This window comes from Cryptomeria japonica, chromosome 8 (genome assembly GCF_030272615.1).
Source record: "Cryptomeria japonica chromosome 8, Sugi_1.0, whole genome shotgun sequence".
Taxonomy (NCBI): Eukaryota; Viridiplantae; Streptophyta; class Pinopsida; order Cupressales; family Cupressaceae; genus Cryptomeria; species Cryptomeria japonica.
Window position 1 is genome coordinate 246,584,920 of NC_081412.1, and position 15,802 is coordinate 246,600,721.

The following is a 15,802-nucleotide window of genomic DNA, read 5'->3' on the forward strand; positions in this document are numbered from 1 at the left end:
AATTCATAGGTCAAAATTAAATGTCGTTTAAATTGTCTAATGATTGAATCTTTCCAATCACTCTGTTCAGAAACTAGGTTTTTCCAGTGTAGCAGTCCTATTTTGAGACACATGTTACAAAACAACCATATCTCTATTTTACATATGTTTTATAAGTTATAAATGGGTATCTAAAAACTTTTTTATATTTCCAATATGGATCCTATAGTGAAATTTATACCTAAATAACACAATCTATTGTTGTAATTAAACTTAAAGGGCAGATTACCAGTCCATTTTTTATTGATGTGTTTCAAAACAATCATAGAAAAGTTCTTGATATGTTTTTTAATCCCAAAAAGGGTATCTAAATATGTAAACAATTTTTTATTATCTTATCAACATCAAAGGTTATGCCTAGTTTTGTCATTTGTGAGGGCTACTAGTATTATGACAGTTTATGTAAAAAGTATACAAATTGGAGTGGCCAGAAGTATTGGAGGGTTTTGTTAGTACATTCATGTTTTTTTACTTGTCTCGAGATGTCTCAATGGTTTGTTCAAGCATTTGAACCCTTGAAGCAAAAAATTGGTGTTTGTAGCCTATGAAGCATAGTGTTATGGTAAAGGGAAACTTGAAGTTTGTGAAGTGTGGTAGTGAAGTATTGATTGAAACTCCACCCTCTCCATCACTGCGGGATAGCAGGGATAACTATCCCTCTTGCGTCACACCTTGCAAGCCTCAATTACCCTTGTGAGGTAGCCATTGTCTACCTCTCATTTGTTCCCCGTGTTTCCTCTTTTCTTCATCCTTAATCCCCGCGGGAGATAAATTTTCATCATTCACCATTGTTCCTACTAGCTCACATGGGCATCTCATCCTAGTGAAGAGCATACTAACACTGGCCCATGCTGCTACAGCGGGATAGTGAGGAGAACATATTTAGTCAATACCTCTTCCCTCACATCACCCTTCACTGACTCCTTTCAATCATGTGGGATAGAAAGACTACTGGAACCTGATTATTCGTGCTACCCCACATGGGGCTTTTGCATTCTTTCTTCTTTACTCTTAGGAAAATGATTTATGGTCCTGTGCGATTACGAGGACCACCCAATTTCCTTTAACACTTAGCTTGCAACACTTATCTTTTTCTTCCTAAATCCCTTTAGGGTAAATACGGCTTCATCTTTTCAAAGAATCACGCAGGATAGCGGGGACACTCGTTCCCCACTTATATGCTTATCCTGTAGTATCAATGAACATAATCAATGAGCATGGTGGGATAAATTCTTCAACACAAACCCTTTGTTCCTGTTATCCCACAGGGTGTCGTGGTCATCATGTCACCTGTGTTAGAACAACACCATGCGGGGTAAGAATTTTCACTTCAGTCCAACTGATTTCTTAGCCCGCATGGACAAAGTTTTAAGTATGAAGGATGCGCGGGATAAGCTCAGTTGTTAGCGGTAACACTTCACGCTGTCCCACATGGCCTAAGACCATAGCTTATGCCTGTCATGGGGTAGAATATTTAGCACCAAAATGTAGATCCCGCTATCCTGCATGATTAGAATTTAGCGGGGTCCATGTGCCATGTGTGCAGGTGGGGCTGCAAAGTTAAGGTGAATGAGCACTTTGAACTAACTATGCAATCACGTAGTGATCTAGACCGTTGATCTCAAGGAAGGTGCACGGTAAGATAGAAAGGGTTGTAGTCACAATGACCAAACAACTAACACATGGGGCCGATCATGACAATGATAGAATAGGCTCGGGTTACAACTAAAGTGACAAGGGACCGACTACATGAAGTCAAAGATCGAATCACATACACCGTCAGATCATCAAATATCAACAATGAAGGTTCAATTTCGGCCTAAGCTATGACAAAACAAAATTTGAACAACGCATGACCAGAATTGAAACAAGTGTCACTTTTCTATTGTATCACAAGGATAGAGTGATGTATTATTATTAGTTGAGAAAGGATTGAATGTTAATAAACCAAGTGCTTATGGTGGTTTATGGAAGTAAATGAATTCATTAACAAAAATTATTCTTTTTTCCATGCAAATTATTTTAACAAAAGGCCAAAACCAAAAATATTATATTAATAGTATAAAGTTTTACATAACTTGTAGAATGGTCGAACTAGAGATCCAGACCATCTATAGTAGAATACTATAAATGCATTGATACGAAAATCACCCTTATGGCATAACGATTACATCACTGCCAGTCTACCCATACCCAAAATTTCAAAAACCTAGATAATTACACAAAAAAATTGAACCACTAGAAATAAAGGAGTGACGACATGGACACAACTAAAAAATTACAATAGGTAGGTGATTCTCTATGGTGTTGCCAATTTTCCAAAGAAAATTCTTTTCCCTTTGACATCCAAATTAGGAGTGTGACTCTGGCTCCTTCCAGCTTGAGTGCTACTGCTAGGACCTAGATCTCCTTCTTTCATTATATCCTCCAGACCCTCTTGACTCATGGGTTCCATATCCTCTTCATTACTGGTGTCAATTCCACTAGCCTGCATGTAACCACAGATCTATTCACCCCCTTCGTTATGCATGATATGCAAAAGTTTCAACAGGAAGCAAGCATTATGTACAATACCAAATTTTCTAGCTCTAAAAAACATTTAGGTCCTCAATAACCAGAATTGGAAGCCGAGACATTGATTTCCTAGCCCTAATGATGACATTGTATTCTTTAGGGTATGGGATAGTGAGGTCTTAATAAATTTTTTCCATAACCTTTCCAAGTTCCCCCAAAAAAGCTTCCTTGAACAATTTTGACACAACATCACAATGTTGTCGTTGGGGACATATACATGCACTAGGGTGGCCATAAAAACTGTTGGTATCTCTATATTTATGCTTTGTGAAGAGGAACTCCTCTCCAAGTATCCTTCTTATTTCCCTAATGATAAAACAATGAGAACAATTCAAAACCTCTGAGAGCCTTATGTCCATAATTTCGCCTAAGAATAATGTCTGCCTCTTGTTGGCAATAAGGCGCATTGGGGACTCCATACCAACTAGCTTCTAACTCCTATTCTTCTCAATTTCTACAATTCCTGAAATAGTGAAACAAATGATGTGTAAAACCTTTGGACCCCTATCTTCCTTTTATAGAATTTAATATATCTTTCTCATTTTTTTGACGCTAATACTTGGAAATGCAGGCTACTAGTTTGCAACTATAAATTTGGGCACTCTTTCCAGGTTGACGAATGATTACTGCCACTGCTAGTCTGCCACGAGCCACCTGAGCCTCAACTACCTTGTACTCACTATCCTATCAACTGTGTTCCAATTTGGAAATGTGTGATAATGTCCATTATTATCTTGGCATCCTTTCTATTAATTGTCCCAATTTGAAAACTCGGAGTTAGACTTTGGATGCACCTTCGATCAATCGCGCAATCACCCTAGTTGATGATCTCATGAAAAGTGGTCACATTATAAGTGCATTGGGTCCACCCAGACTGTAACTCATTTGAGTGGGGCCCATGTGCCATGAAATTTGTAACACAGACCAAGCACCGGTGCCCAGCCTAGCATGTCAATGTTATGTCAGTCGATGCCACGTCTGCAATGACATTGCGAAATTAGCCTGGTCACGCAACAATCACAACCGTTGATCTTGGTGGAGGTGCATAGTAATTAATGCCATGTTATAGATACATATTAACTACTAACTATAAATTTGTGAAATCTCAATTTTCCAACACACGCCATTGTGATCAAATAATGGATTTTGATAATGACTAGTGAATCTATATTTAGATTTTGTAAAAGAGAGATTTTGTACTTTGTAGACAAGTGAAATTTTTTTATTGTATCGCGAGTGCAATAGCGATGAATTATTATTAGTTAATATCATTAAAAAGGAATTTATGTATTTAATTGGTTGAACAAAAGCAAAAGAAAAGTATCCCAAAGTAGAGCTCGAATCGTATACAAAGATGTTGCTAAAATTAATTGAGGAATGCCAAGTTGGAGGAGCAATAAAGATGTAGGAAAATGAAACAAAATTTAATTCCCCCAGGTTATAGTTAACAGAGAAAAGCATTAATATTTTACATTTGAATGACATTAATAATTTAAGATGGGGAGCTAGCCACTCATGTGGAGACTCTTGTACAGAGACAGATGGGAGGAATGGAGGACTGTAGTGACGGCATGAAACTGCACCAAGCTCATTTTAATGATGACATCATGACACTGCATTGAATTCAAAGCGTAGGAAATCTTTGCTTGAGATTTATTCCAGTTGCTCTGGGTTTGTTACCAATAAATGCTCAGTACCGAAAGGGTATAAGCATTTATGTCTCCACAAAACCACCACTCTTTTAAGAATGTAGAGGGATAGGCAGGGTTATCTTCTTCTTACATATTTGAGAAGTTTGGAGAATTGCAGAGAATCAAATATGGAAGTCAACTTTACGCTTCAGACCAATAAAACACATGTGGCATTTTGGGGTAGTATCAAAGATGAACAGGTTGATGGACCTATTCATGTTTGGGAAAAAATCCTTCATTTCATGGGTGAAGCTAGTCTTGGGGGCAGAGTACCTAGAAGGAGGAAGAAGATACCGCACCAACTCTGACATTGTGTCAATGTTCATGGCCTAGTGTCTAGACCTCCAACCTAGGAGAAAGGTGAGGGAGATCATGAGTAGGTGCATAAAGAATGAATGGCTGGGTGGCATGGATGAATTACAGGAGTTGGCTCAAGACATTGAAGGTTTTGATAGTCCCGATGATACATGTGTCCATGTGAGCGAATTTGCTCCCCCATTGTCCCTGTTCCTTCTGTGGAGCGTGACAAACAACAAGGAGGCAATAATAGCTTCAACACAAATTGGGTTGCAAGGCATCTTGCAATACTTGGCATCGGTAGATGATTGGGAAGCCTAGCTAGAAGTGGGCAAATGGGGACCATGGGGATAACTTTGTGCACTGCGAGAGTTGTGAGACCGTGTCGTTCCTTCTTGAAGGAAGCATGGTCAGTCGGTGGGAGGTGGAAGATCCAAGCGGGGACATGTTCTACTATTGGGTGAGATATCAGGTTGAGACACCAAAATGGAGGAGGCAATGTAGAAGGAGACAAGGGAAGCTGAAGAAGATGGCATGGGAATGGTGATGGTAGAAATAGGTTGATAAATACAGTAGAGTAGATCTTTGTTTTGTAGGGTGAAGGCAAATTTTGTTTATATATAAGGTTAAATTTTGTTTATATATAAGGTTAAATTTTGTTCGATGACCTTTGACATTGTAACTATTTTTTGTGTCTGCATGTTGATATGACTGGCTAAGGCCTATTATGGAAAATGTAAGAAATGGATGTACATATATTTTTAATAATCAATATAATATAAAGTTTCACCGATAAAAATAAAAATATTGCCAAATGAAATTATTTATATAGAAAAATCAACAAAATTTGAAGTTTTTATATAAGTTTATTTTTCCATTATTATTTGTTCCTTTTTATCATTTTATGAACTAGGATTTATGAATCACGTCCACCGTCACATCATCAAATATCAACCATAAAGATTCAATTTCGTGAGTAAGATCTAGCAGAATAAAATGTGTATAGAGCATGTCTAAAAATGAGACAAGGTAATTTTTGTTTAGTATCGCGAGAGCAATAGCGATGAGTCTTGAGAAATAATTCCACATCTTCTCATGGAGGTCATGTTGTTACCTCACATGTACTGAAACATACACATCTCATGCTTTTACGTCACACCAATAGTTGTACCGAAACATACCCATCTGTAAATTAAAGATTTTGTGGACTACAAAGTAGGAATCATTTCCACCGTCAGATCTACAAATATCAATGGTGAAGGTTCAATTCTGGGCCTAAAATATGACACAACAAAAATTGGACAAAGCATGACTAGAAATAGTCAGCTAATTCGCTATTAAATTTATTTTAGTTATTTTATTCAACAAATAATTAACCAAGTTAAACTTTATAGTTTTATATATTTGAAAAATTTTGCCCATAAAAATAATTTTTGGTTTATTCTCAGTGTTTGTTTCACAAACAAAATAAATTTATATTTGAAAATAAAGATAATATTCGTCAAAATTTTCTACCGATCATTCCCGATTTCAAGAAATTCACCAACCAAATTTATATTACGATCCCACAAAAAAGTAAAAATCGCCAATAAAAAAAAAGAGCTCCGACTAATGGAAAATTTGCCATTAATTTCCACCATTTATGAGGGGGGGTTTCTTAAAGTTTTCCTTGTTCATATACTTCTAATAGAGTATCATCATATTGTGGGTAGGTTTCCACCGTGGTTTTTCCCTTGACCGAGTTTTCCATGTCAAAAATCTTGGTGTTATGTGTGTTCCCGATGTGTTGTTGATTTATGCTTTCATGATTTATAATTAGATCTGAGAATAAGTTTAATTTGTGTAAGTTTGTGAGACAACTAATTCACTCTCCCCCCCTCTCAGTTGTCTATTGGTTATTAAGCCATTTCATTAGAATGTAAAGTAGATATTTGGTTTATTTTAGTAATAAATGTAATCCAAATTAATTCCAATATTTATTCATGAAGTGTGCAATATGTTACAATGCAATTGAATGAGTTATTAAATACTCTTGACAAGAAGAAGACTCAAAAACATTTCCAGCAGAGAGCTCCAAACATTAGCAACAAAAAACTCCAGACACTTTTAGAAGGCTTTGAAGACATAATGAGAAGATAAAGAAGACTCTCAACACACTTCAACATTCATGAAAAATTATGGAGCATCAATCATTCCTATATCAATGGGCAAAGTATTTATTTCATGCAAGCTCAAAGTATTTATTTCATGCAAGCTCATAGCTATCTTTCTCCAACAAAGATAGCTCAAATTATCAAAGAACTCAAGTACCATTGAGTGATAATAGCATGTTTTCATGATGACAAGCTATGATTTTTCTCAAGATAATTTATGAGTAATTCCTTTATTCATGTTGAGAACTTGAAGAGTTTCTAAAAATCAAGCGCCCATAAATTGTGAAAAATATAGTCTTAGTAAAACAATGATATTGCCCTCATTTCATAATGAAATTAAAAAAATTAAAAATAATTTGGAAAAAAGAAATTAAGGGCTAAAAACCCTTTAACTATTTTTGTGATATTTGAAACAGGGAAGGAGCAGTATTTGACAAAAAAATGCCTGAGACAAAGGTGGTGTGATGAAGCACAATAGTTGCAATTTTGTGAAAGTTTTGTAAATGCCCCCTTAAAAATAGGATCTTGGATTCACATTATTTGTGGATTGTTTGGTTAGATATGGAATTAGAATTTTATAAATAATTTTTAATCAATGGGTCAAAGTGGGGAGATTAGAAAGGCTTGTTTTAGAATGAGGAAATGGGATAGTTTCTAGTTTCATTTCTAGCAATGTATTTCTAGCTTTCTAGATTAATTTTAATTCAACAAGCTTTTTATTTCCAACAAGTGTGAAGTAGATTGACCTTTTCAATTCCTAAAAGTGGGCTTTAGATTAGCTCTCCTTTCATGTAAGTGTGCTACAAAGTAGTTTTCATTTCCACAAGTGTGCTTTAGAAGACACTGTCAAATTTTTTATCAATTTTCTTTTGCATACAACCATGGAAACCACCTTTGATTGATAAATTAAATATTGAGAATTACAATGACCCCATCATTTTTGGTGTCGTTTCTAGGGATAGGTGTCATTAAGGAATCGAAAAAATCAGTTTGGAAACCTTTTAGGTTTAGAAGTTCCTCAAGAAATATTTGTCTCTCAAACCCCCCAAAACACCAAATCAAAACCCCAAACAACATATCTAAAGAAAAAATCTATTTTTTTAGAATAACCTTAGCTGGAGGATCATCACTCCAAGTCCTAGCGAAGGATATTTCTTTAAGGATATAATAGTGGAAAATTAGGGTTAGAGTTAAATTAAGATCATAAAACCACTAAATGACCTAATTGGCCATTACATTGGTGAGGAGAGGAATCTAATAGATCTAGCTTCAAAAGACCAATATTCTAATAAGATCCCAAGCTCCTTGTATAGGGGTGTGTCCTCCCTAAATTGAATTGAATTGAATTGTTGAAGATTAGGGTAAGATAGGTGATAATAGAAGAAATCTAATAGAAATTATGATCTATAGATGCCGTACAAAACCACCAACATAGATCTAAGAAGAAGAATATGTTTCGAATCTATTCCCAAAAGTTTGGGCTGATTTTTAGGACCAAACAATATCAATTCACCATGGTCCTCTGAATTTCTCATCGTCGAAATCTGAACCTATTTGTCTCTATGAATTATTGGAATCCTCCTGAATGTAGCCCTATACCTACTCCTACACATAGAAATAAAGGGGAAATTATTATGAATAGGGGTTTTCTTTAGGTCAAACCTTGGTTTTGGAATTAACCACGAAATTGAATTGAAATATGTAAATGAAATACCACAGTAAAATACTTTCCTTTTGAGGAAAAGGCTGAAAATTTATTGAAACACTAATGATATACCTTCATGAAGTTTTATTTATCTCCACAAAGGAATTAAGGTTTCATATAAGTTCTCTTCATAAAACATAGAACATGAATTTCATCTCTAATGCTTGAATCTTGACTTCACTTATGCTCCAATGCTTGATAGAAGACCGATTATTTTTTCACTTGAATTCACTAGAGTGTGATTCATATCTTTAATTTTTGGATTAGGTTTAAAATGAGAGGGGTAGACCTCCTTTTATAATTGCTTGTCAAAAATCTGATTGAATTTTTGCAGCAGGCCGATATGGGGCTAGATTTCCTGCTCATCAAAGGTGATTGTTTGAGGGGGCCAATTTGGGCCCAATTTAAGAGGTCCAAGGTGTATACGTCCTAGTCCTAATTTAAGACCAGGGTGTGGTACATGTTGGTCTGATTTGGGACCAAGGTGTGGTACGTCTTGGTTCTGAAAATTAGGACTCCAAACTAGGGGTCAAGCTACAAAATTAATGAAAATGTGAGGTAGATGGGTAGTGTGAGTAGAATCAATATTGCAATGTCTTGGTCTTGAAAATTAGGACTCCAAACAATGGGTCAAGCTAGAAAAATGATGAAAATGTGAGATAGATGGGTGGTGTGAGTAGAATCAGTATTGGAATCAGGCCTTGGGGGACAAAATTCCAAAGTGAGGCCTAAGTGAGAACAAAATTGTAGGCAAGTACAATTTAGGATGCTACATTTAGCCCCCACTTTAGCGGGAGTATGAGATTAAGCATACTCATGGTAAAGTACAAAGGTCCGCATTCAAAATTTTCATCAAGATATCAAAGAGACAAGACATACTAATCCCCCAAGGACTTTATGATCTTACTACTCTAATATAAAGACAAAAGGGACATCATAAGAAAGAGGAAAGAGAGAAAGAATATGACTAGTAGCTTAGTAAGGTTTTCTTACTATGAGTCAAGAAAAATAAAAATACCAAATTACAAAGCCAAAAGCTCAGTTTGCAAAGTAACTTGAGTATCGAAACATGTCATGATGTGTGCATAAAGTGTAACATTGAGCGAAGTGTATGCCCCTACCTTAAATAAATTGCATATGCCAGGAGCAATTTTTTTAAGGTAGTATGCATCCAAAATACAAACACGTTACCACAATGAGATGCCCCTAAGAAAGAAAAAATCAAAGGATAATGGTACAAAACATAAAAGCACATAAGGGATCCATTAACTCTGGGGTCAATGTGGTTTTATGATAAATAATGTATATCATGAATATTTATATTGAATGGACCTCATCCTCCAAAGGTAGTGGAACTACAATCACAATGGAAGAACATCACGTGTCTTTTGAGTCAACATGGAAGAGACCAAAAGAGATCTCAACACTTTGTATTGTCTCCAAGTAGACAATACAAGGGACAACAAATAGAATAATTGACATACAAATAGAAGAGTGTCACAATAGATTCGACCTCTTTATTACCTTGCACCAACAGAGTGACAAGGGTCATCTAAAGAGAACCTAAAATATCAACAAAACACATCATTGAGTAAACATATCACAAACAAGCAAACAGACAAGAGACGACCTATGACACAAATGAAGCTAATCAAAGAAATCATCCACCTCCCAATATTGTTGAACATTATTGTGGGAAGGTGGACAAGATCAAGAGGAGATACTTTGATCACGATAGTTGGAGCTACTACAAGTTCCAAACAAGGACCATGCTCTAATAATGAGTCACTCTGTTTGTTACTAGTTGCTAGGGTTAATGCTTTTGAAAAATGTGAAGATATATCATGATTAACATCAACAAGCTCATACATATCATTAGAATCAATATTGTTAGCATGAACAACATCATCATCCATTTCATCATCTAGATTAATAAGAAAAGGATCTCTAAAATGAAAAGAGCATGAACCATTATTTTTCTTAAGAATTTTTAATCTTGGTGATTTAGGTTTTTACTTCCTCCCTAGGGTTAGGCAAAGGTTGGACAATTGGCACCAAGTCAACATTTGGTGTCTTTGGGGAGGAAATGTTTTGGGGAGAAAGTTCATGAGCCTTAGCACGACATCCTCATTGACATTCTCTCACACAATGATTCCTTAAATTTTTAGCCAAGGGTTGTGAATGTTGGGGATCAATGGATATAGGCTTTGTTTCTTCGTTTGAAGGAGGAGGAATGGGAGAAACCATATTAGGTTGATACATAGAAGATGGAAAGTGCTTTCATTGGTAAGACATTGGAGGAAGTATTGTGATATATATGGTAGGAATAGAAGGTTTGGGAAGGATACCAGGTCCATGATGAGGATGAGGAATAGGTATAGGGTCTCTAGGCTTACTCAAGGCTATGATCATCTCATTTTTCCACTTTTGATAAGATAGAAAAAGGGTGTCACTTCGAGGCTTAATTTTTTTAGGCCAAAATTAATCAAGGATTAAATTTCCATGCTTTTCCATGGGTTGATAAATGCTAAGATTAATTGTTATGATACTTTCCATTATGAGGGTATTTCAAACATTTATGAATGGTAGAAGGGATCGCTTTTGTGGAAGAGAGCCAAGGTTGTCCCAACTTCACATGAAATCAATCCAATGTAGGAATTATAGAAAAAATCACATCTAAGCACTTACCAACCTCAATGGGTAGAGTAATAGAGACAATAGTGGGGCAAGAGAAACCATCATACACCTTCACCATACCATCAAATTTATCATATGTTATTTCATGCAATTGTAAAATGTAAAGATATTCTTCAGTGATCACATTCACCATACACACTAGATCAATGAGCACTCCTCATTAGATTTTGGCTTTGATCTTTGAAGTGATACACAGTGGGCCATCAGGTGTAACAATAGTCTCATTAGGATCAAAGGTAATGCATAGGTCCTTAGGAGGTATAGGTTTGTCAACAAGAATCAAAACATTATTAGACTCAATACCAAGTTCATCGAGAGAAAAGGAAAGGGACGAACTCAACAACATTAGTAAAGTGGGAAGACAAAGGATTGGTGAAGATTTGATTAGAAGGTGTTATAGATTTGTTTCCTTTTTCATTCACACTAACTACGGATATAGTATTGTGATCAATGAAGTCTTGAACCTTACTCCTTAAAGTATAACATTTCTCAGTATCATGACCAAGTTGATGATGGTATTGACAAAAGGCTTTGGGATCATGGTAAGATGGCAGAGGTTTAGAAGTATCAATTGGATTTATGGGAGGAATCTTCAACACATTAATATTTATCAACCTCAACATTATACTATGAAAAGACTCGGAAAGAGGAGTAAATTCCTTTCTCGAGTATTTAGATAAAAGGGCCACACCTGATGTCATGGTTGCCACTTGAGTATTGATGTTGTCATTTATCTTTATGTATCCTTTGTTCAATTTAAACTTCACAAAATATTTTTGAGAAATCTCGCTATTATCAAGTAGATCCATTGAAGGAGATGATTCAAATTGACTCACTTAAAGCTGATGATTATGAAGCACTGCACACAATTGTGTAAAGGAAGTAAACCCCAAAAATAGAATCTTCTAGATCTAATGTCCTTTTGTAAATTAGCAATAAAAAAAATTTGAACATCATGATTAGGCATAAGATAAGCAATTTGAGAATACAAATATTTATATCTACCAATAAAATCAATCACTTTTTCTTTAACTCCTTGCTTACAATGAATCAAATCAATAAAAGTAATTTTAGGACCAAAATTATTGAATAAAACCATTATCTAATTTTTAAAATGATGCAATAGAATAAGGATACAAAAAACAATACCATTGCAAAAATTTATCCCTAAAGGTTCAAGTAAACAATTTAACCATAAGTCTTTGGTCATGAGCAAAATCACTACACAAAATTTGAAATGTTTTCACATGAGTTAAGGGATCACCTTTTTCATTGTATGAATCCAATTGAGGGACTTCCATATGTTTAGGAGGAACAAAATAGACAATGTCATTGGATAATGGGCTCGCTACATCAAATTTTGGTACATTAAACTTGGATTGAGTAATGGAAGCCGATTTTTATTATTGGGATTTAATAGTTTGGGTTAGATTGTTAATGGTTTCTTCAGTGGGTGGATTTAAATTGGACCTATTATAATGTGATGGAGGAGTAACATTTTTGTATGTAGTTGGGCATTGAGAATAATTAAGGAGGTGGAACACTATGATATGTGGGTATGTGAGGTGATTGGGATACAAATGGAAGACTCGCGGAAGGAGGGATATAAGAATATTGATTAAAGGGATTTTCCCCATGACTAACATGTGTAAGATGAACATTTTGTGTGGAAGTAGTCATGATATAAGATGTAAATGTAGGCACACTAGACAAGGATGTAGGCATAAGAATGGAATGATTGACTCGACTAGTGGATTGAGAGTAACCAAGGAATTCAACACAAATATTGATAGGCATGATATTAGTGTCAATAATATGAGCAAGGTCATGCAACAAATCAACACCAATTTTATCACTTCTCATCATTTTCTTTAATCCTTCAATCAACGGGATTGCCTCACTTTCGGGCTATTATTGACTCGTCCATTATTGAAGATTTTCAAATTCATTGTCAATCTTCTCCAATTGGTCAATGATAACCCTAGTTAGTGATGCATCCTCATCATGATAAATATGAAGAAAATGGGGATAAATGGCATCATTTGTTGGGTTGGAGGAAGCACCAACATTCTCATAAAATAAGATCCAAATTAGGCTCAATATCCTTAGTGATTAAACTTTAGGAAGCCTTAATTCTACAACTTCTTCTCATGGGGATATTGTAGGTATGACTAATGGTAACAAAACGCATGCACAAAGGTTGAAATTTGAATGCAAAAGTTGAAAATTGTGATTAAACAATACATTTTTTGATAAAAATGATTGATTAACCAATAAATTAAGACTAAGTGCATATCGGAGTTATCAAAATGCAAGTGCTTCAAATAAATTGAATTTGAGAATGAGGTCCGCAAGTGGTGGATGGCCATGGGTGGGAACAAAATTTGAAAACTTATACCAGAGCATAGGTGGAGATGGGCTCAGGTTTCAACATATGAGCTGGCAGAGGTATGGTGGATCGTACCAATCAGACCACAAGACTACATAGTCAAGAAGGTTGTGCGCAAACTTTAGATCTCAAAATAAAATGACAGCAAAGTCAACCATTCAAGAGGCTAAGCAGGAAAAACATGAAATATTTGATATATGTATCAAATCTCCATCTCAATCTTCTTGTAAACCAGATAATGATAAAGGGTTCTTCTCTAAGCTTGTTAAGAAATCTAAGGCTGAGTTAAAGTCTAACAGATTGCAAAGTAAAGAAGGAAAATATGATTTTCCTTCTTATATTTCTTGACCAAATACCATTCCTCTGTAGAACCCAAGGTTTCTCATGAACCCTAATAATATTCCTATTAGACAAGGGTTTCATCATTATTCCCTTGATAGCCGAGCACCCTTCAATCCAAACAAGTTTGATCAATCCAGAGAGAAATATCAGAGTTTTAGATCAAACATTTCATGTGCAGATCCTCTCAATCGACCATTGTTTCAGTATATCAAAGTATGGAGGAAGAAAGTACTGGAACCTCCAAAAAAGCATGTCCAGCTTAATGATGGGGTAGATCAAGATATTCAACCATATAGGGATATTTTGTCAGATCATTTACTTATGCCTCAAACCACACATCTTCAATAAAGAGCCCTCATAGGTAAGTTCTGGAATTTCTCCCCTATTATTTCTGAGCTATCTTCTTGGGCAAGTAAATCTTGGAAATGGGTTAAGGAGATTTTTTACATTGATAATGGTTCTCAGTATTTTATTGCTATTTTTAAATCAAAAGAATAGAGAGCTTTAATTCATAAGTTTAAAGGGTGGTTTTGCAAGGGTTTTGATCTCTTCACAGTACCATGGGTTCCAAATTTCAAGGCAGATTTAGATATTTGTCAATTTGCACGTTTCTAGATTTCATTCTCGTCTTTACTATTAGAATATAGAGATCTTGATTTGGTGGAGCTCTTTACAAATTAGTTAGGTATCTTCATTAAGCATGATCTCATTCCCTTTTAATTAACACATCTTCCAATAAGGGTGGTTTTGTTGCTAAATCTCCTAGAGCCATTTCCAAAGATCTTATCAATTATTTCAAAATTTGGAACTTGGGATCAAAGTATTATTATTGAAGATACCAAATCTATTGAGAGTCATGCAAATTCGTTGGGCCATTCTAACTCCCAGTGTCAAGGTTATGATGTTTTATCTATAAGGGTATGTGATGATCATTCTTCTTATCTATTACACTGCTCTTTTCTCAATCATCCCAAACAAAATTCTCAAGGTGATCTTGAGTCTATTTGGGACAAATAGAGAGAATGGCATGTATAGGATATGGTGATGGTTAAAAACCAGAGTAACATTTTTTTATAACTTGGACCAATAATACATCTTCTATAGACATTGGAAGGGGAGAAAACAATTTCAATAATATCTTTCAGATTTCTACAAATTGCAATTTACTTAAAATCTAGAATTTTCAATCATCAGAAGCCCACAAATATAACTAGATGTAACAAATTATGAATGCATTCAGACCAACTACTTCTCAACTAAGTGTGCACCTTACTGATAAATTCAGTAACTCTATTGCTGCTAATATGTGTTTGGAGCAAAATATGAAGGTAGGCTCTTTTCTTAAAAAGAAACTCAAGAATGTTTCAAATGCTGTTAAAATTTTTGATGATTTAGTTTACAAGTTATTACTTACCAATCAGCCTATTGATATCATGATGGAAAAATACTTTACTCTTTTCTCTATTCAATCTCCATCTCCTCAACTGATATCATTACATGGGTATAAGAAACAAGAGAAACATGGACCTTTTGACAAACTAAAACAAATGGTTGAGAATTTATTGAAGTCAGTTGGTTCCCAATTGTTTGATGAAATTGCAAATGAATTAATGAATGAAGATGAATTGATACCCAATCAAACAAATATGTTAGTACCTCCACATCATCAACAAGAACATTCCTCTTCTCTATTCAATTTGCAAGAGGATCTTAATAGTACTAAGGAGGATTTTGGTATAGAAAAAACTATGGAATTCAACTTTTCACAACCCCTTTCGATTTCACAGTCTCCTAGTATTCAGTTGGGCACTCTGAAATTGCCTAAAGTGAGAGGTAGGAAGCCAAAAATATGCAAAATCAAGGAAGCAATAGAAGCATGTATCCAAATCACATTAGATGGTACATTTTCTTCCAC